The 5,561-nt window shown below is 39.4% G+C and overlaps 1 long non-coding RNA gene across 1 annotated transcript in view; it reads right to left on the bottom strand.

Moving 5' to 3' along the window:
- Positions 1-420, bottom strand: part of LOC109142395 (uncharacterized) — a 19,376-nt gene extending 18,956 nt beyond the window's left edge. Inside the window, exon 1 of the long non-coding RNA XR_002042973.2 lies at positions 3-420. This is a non-coding gene — a long non-coding RNA (uncharacterized LOC109142395). The remainder of the gene's footprint in view (positions 1-2) is intronic.
- Positions 421-5,561: the final 5,141 nt, after the last annotated feature.

Raw genomic sequence — 5,561 nt, 5'->3', positions numbered from 1 at the left:
ACCTTTCCCGCGTTTCTTTCCTGATTCCAACTTGAATCCTCCTCTCTGTCCCCTCTTCCTCACTCCCGAGTTAGTGCCTTCCCTCTTGACTTGCAGCCTTGCATCTCTATTTCACTCCAGTCTCGTCACATTTTATCCGCCGTTGCCTCATCTCCTCTTCCTCAGACACCATTTCTCTTTTCTTCACCCCTGCATGCTCAGGACTTTGAAGGGAAACATGCCTTATGGACAAAGGATATCAACGACGTGAGGAAAAAGTACAGGATTAGTAGTTTTTCCTCACAGCGTTGTGCCAGAGCTGTGCAGAACCGGTTCCACCGTGCGCTGTACAGAGAAGACAAACACACAAAAGTGCTGCAGAGCTGAGAAAACGGAGAATGCAAAAGAAGGAGGGAGAAGGCATCAGTCATCGTGTGTGTATTTGTGTGTGTGCGTGTGAGTGAGTGAGAGAGGGAGGGAGATTGAAAAAAAAGAAGGTGGGAGGGAGTATACGTGAGGAAAAGGGAGGAAACAGGAAAAGGGGAGGAGACATTTTTTCTCCGTTTTCCTGTTCAGATTTTTTTTTAATTTCCCCCCTTTTCTTGTGAAATGATCCCTCGACTGTCTCCATGTACACAACTGCCTTGTCAATAGGTCATTACTCTGCCTTTCCACAACTGTTTTCCCCTTGTCATATTTCCCTTTGTTGAAGCCAGCTGTGTCTTTAAGCCCGTGCACTTGAACTCAGAGAGTGCAGAGAGTGCTTTTCCTTCTCTGTGTACTTCCCCTCCGCTGGCCCCCCAGCACACAGGAAGGAGACACAGCTTGCAGGAGAGAAAGAGAGAGAGAGAGAAAGAGAGAGAGAGAGAGAAAGAGGACAGAGGGGCAAAAAGGGGCAGAGAGTGAAATGCAGCTGGGGGAGGGGAAAGGTTTGTAAATGGTGGCTCAAGGCTTTGGAAGACTTGGAAATCAGTTCAAGAAATACACAAGATGTACGGCATAGGAACGTCTAAAAGATATACATTTTTTCCGAGCTCAAGTTTTCTCACTATTGTCAAGGAATGAATCAATGTTGAAGGAATCCTTGATATGTGTTTAGGAAAGGTGAAAGAAAGCTGTTAAAATATTGATTTGCAGTATAAATTATGCCCACGTGTTTGTAACATCATGAAAGCGTAAGTGCAAGGTTAAGGTAAGACCATTAAGCAGAGACTCACATATCTGCACAAAATCTCCATGGCAACTGGTGATATACAGGTGAAATGTTTCATAATAAGACAACTCGTCTCCATCGTGGGTCATAAAGTGGACTATTATACCACCTCATGCCTTTATGTGTTTGTCTTGTCTTTTTCTACTGAAAAAGAGAAAGAGTGGGCACTCTACTCACCTTGACTGATTTAATTGTTGAGACAGCAGAGGGGGAGACAGAGGGGAGTCAGGAGCTCTGGAGGGATTCGATCGTAGGCCAGCGGGGGCATGCGGTAAACTGAACCACCCGACGCCTCTCACTGCAAAGACTTGCATATGTTAAATTGTTCTACATTATACAAGTAGTCCCAGAGCATTTATGTATGCATAATCTGCACAATGGATCATAGGTTCATAGACGTCTCACATAAAGTCTCATGTAACTGGAGGGCATATTTATAACGTTTGAGCAAAAGGTTAAACAAAATCATAGAAAGAAGAAGAAGGAGCAAAGGGTTTTTGAAGGGACGGAAAAGAATAAACTCAAATGATCTTCAAGCATTTATAGCTCTGCCTTTATACCACTATAAGCTTTACTGGGAAAAAGATCATTTGATTCATTTTTTATTATTTTCTAATCGCAATTTGGTATTAAGTATGGCAGAAATAGACATGGTGTTCCATTAATGTTAATTCATTACCCCTTGGTTACTAACATAACAATGGCAGTTCTTAAATGTGAATTTTCTCTAAAGGTAAGCACATAACTGGATAATAAAGTTCCAAATAATAAACAAATAATGATGACTATTTAACTGAGGTTAGGCAATTCTTATTGAAATGTATTATTATTAATAGTAGTAGTAATTTATTGGACTGCAAAAATATGTGTTATGTTATACCAAGAGATAAAATACACAAGATCATCAAAGAAAATCACAGAGTTTCCCAGCAGTCACATTTTGAAACTCAACAGTGGGCTGTGACTCTCAAATTCATATTGAGTTTCAAAACATCAGCAGTTGGTAAATTTGGTCAATTTGAGGGAGTGTATCTTTAAAAGTATTTTTAAAAAACAGGAAATGTAATTTGGTCCTAAGGCAGAAGTTAGGTAAAACCATAAAATTACTTGAAACCGAGTGTGCTTGAAGTTAGCTGGATTCCTATTTTTTAAACAATTATTGATTTATTTATTACTTACACAACTCTTTATCCTTTTGTATATTTTATTGTCTATCCTTAATGCACTTAGGAGTTGGTTAGAGCTGTAATGTATGCTGTGTTTAGACTGCAGCCATGTGAACCAAGAAAAGGAACTGAAATATGGGCAATTAAAAAGTCCCCAACCAAATTAAATCTAGTGAAAAATGACTTTGTTGCTGGTTTAATCCAGTCTAAGCCTTAGATCAACGAGATATAAGGGTAGATGTGAGAGTGTGTTATCTTCAGAGAAAACATGAGTAGAAGGAAAATGTCAACATGACATGCACATACAACACTTGAACCATAACAGTGAAGGGACGTCTGCAGAACTGAAGTCATTTTCTCAGAAATAGTGGAAACTATTAAAGAGATGTTCCCTTCTTAGATCCACAGACAATTAAGAATTCTTTTGGAGCACTATAATTAGTACGATCTTTTACAGTACAGTACGATTTGCATGTGAAAGGTGACAGACAGACAAAGTTAGCAACTAGTGGTGAAGCCAGGGGAGAATTTAGTGCTAAAGAGCCAGCTATTTCCTTCTGGAGTTGCTAAAGACAACAAACAGAGCTAAAATAAAGTGAGGTGACTTCTGACCTAAAGACTGATGATACTGGGGCTGAGACACAATTCTGTGAAGACAATTCTGTGAAGAAGAAATGTTTTTTCCTCCTCCTCTCTCTTATTCACCATCTCATGACCCCTTCAATTTTTCTTGTGACCTCTTGGAAGGTTCAGACCCACGGGTTTTAAACCACTGCCAAAGCTCATACAGCAGATGAGTGGCTGTTTCTGTGACAAACATGTACATCCTTTATGTCAGTTGGGACTGAGGGTCTCTCAGAATTTCTCAGCATCTTTAATTTCTTGCTTTTTAAAGAGCTAACCGGACACATGAATGTGATTATAACGATCTTAAAATGCCATAAAAAGATAAGATAAAAGTGGAAAATGTTCATGAGAGGCTTCTGTATACATGTGTGATTTGCCTGGAAAGTGCCAAACTGAGAAAAGCCAACTTTTTCAATCTAAAAAGAGAGCACTAGTCTAATGCATTGCAAATACAAATAGGTATCGACCCACTGAAAGGTGGAGAGGAGGAGGAGGAGGAGAAGGAGGATGAGGAGGAAGAGGGAGGGGGATGGGTAGATGATAAAGGTCAAAGGAGGTGCGTGCTGCATTCGCTCATACCTTTTGTCGAGGAGGTGAATACACGTTCCATACTTAACCACATTACCGAGGACCAAGAGAGGACAGGGAGGACTGGATGCCACAAGAAACACTTCTCTGTCTTAATGCAGACAAACTATTCCCCCAGCCCAAGGACAGTCATTACCTGAGGGGAAAGAAGCAGCATGTGTGTTAGGGGAAGAGATGCTTATATGGGCGCTGATCTTGAAAGGGCCTGGCCGATCGATTGCATTAAGCTCCCTGCGAAAGAGAGAAATCAATATGTTTTTAAAGGCGAAGCAGGCTGCATGTGGTGTATGCGTGTGGGCTTCATTGATACCACCAGACGTGTTTCAGAGAGAAGCTGTTCCTGAAAAAGAACGATCACATTTCGAGGTCAAGTGCTTTCATTTCCAATACTTATCAACAAAAATCATGACACTTGTGAGAAGTATGTACATTAAAAGTGTGTGTGTATGTGTGTGTGTGTGTGTGTGTGTGTGTGTGTGTGTGTGTGTGATGTATCTCGGTTTGGGTTCCCATTATCACAGCAGAATACTGGCCAGTGTTTGAGGAGCACAAATGACAAACTGACAGAGAAAATCAATAGTTTTCAGTTGAAGAAAAAAAAGTTGTGCAGAAGCTATAAAGTCTGAGAGGCAACATCAAGATTAGTAAGCCAGGAAGAAAGAAGCAGAACGACCTGTGACTCTTTGAGAAAATTAATTGCTTGTTTAAAGACATTGTAATGCAATCAGTCTTATAGTTAACGGCATGCATTGCCTGCAGAGGTTCACCACAAGGAGATGGAGTGGGAAGGAGGTCAACTATAGCAAAAGAGTGAGGAAGAGAGACAGTAGGCAAACAAAGACAGAAAAGGCAATTTAATTTCCATCAGTTGTCAAAACACTGTTAATCAATACCCAAGACACCCACTGTTCAACATTTTCTACTTCTCTCATCCCACTCACGTCCCTTTTTTCTCTCTCTCTATCTATCTATCTATTTCTATCTCTGGAACACACACTCAGAAATAATTTACTCTTGAGTTGGCATCTGGGACAGGGAGTGTGACCCAGTAGAGGCAGCAGTGGAGAAAAAAATCCACACAGATCTGACACACTGTCCTCAGTGTACCTGCACTGACACTAATACACACTGCTGTAACTGTTAGGAGTGTGAAAAAGAAGAGAAAGTGGGGCATTGAAAAAAAAGGAAGAGGGCAATAGGAGAAATGAGAGAGGTCACTAAAAATACTGACATTGTGCAGAGACATAATGTTGCTAATGATGTTTGATTTCTCTTCATAAGACAACCATATGAGGCCCAAAGTCCTGCAAAACCCCTTTTTAAATCAAACGGTTGTCTAAAAGACATACAATTTGTTGACAGCTAACACAGAGAGGAATTGGGTGAGAAAAGGAGAACTGATACCTGATTATGTAGCAATGAAGACTGAGGAAGAGTAGTGATTAGGTTCCTGCTTTGTTTAGGTGCAATGTGTTTTTAAAACATTTTTAACTGGATGCAATTTGAGGAAAGAAACCAGCCTGCCCTCTAGTGGCACAAAGAAAAATAAACACTGTCTGCTAAGGAGTGAAATGCAACACAATGATCAATACAATAAAAAGAGAAAAACTAAGTACATTTACTCTAACACTGTACTGAAGTACAATTTTAAGGTTCTTGTATTTTACTTGAATAAAACGTCATAACATCACTTAATTCTATTCTAACACTGCATTCTTATATTTTTCTCCATTTAAGACTAAACTAGAGTACCTTTAACATTTATTACAACTGTACAAATTCAGACTTAACATAATATATGCACTTATGATACATGGCTATACTATCATTACAATGATCAAACTCCCCAACAAATATAACACTCTGTATAATGAGTACTTCTGCTTTTGATGCTTTTAGACCATTTATCTTATATTAAAATCATATTACTCTCATACTTTTACTGTAGTAAAAGTATGAATGAATGTTTTTAAAATATAATTTAGTAT

Source organism: Larimichthys crocea, chromosome XIII, assembly GCF_000972845.2.
Source record: "Larimichthys crocea isolate SSNF chromosome XIII, L_crocea_2.0, whole genome shotgun sequence".
In the NCBI taxonomy this organism is placed as follows: Eukaryota; Metazoa; Chordata; class Actinopteri; family Sciaenidae; genus Larimichthys; species Larimichthys crocea.
This window is presented reverse-complemented; position numbering and strand designations above follow the sequence as displayed.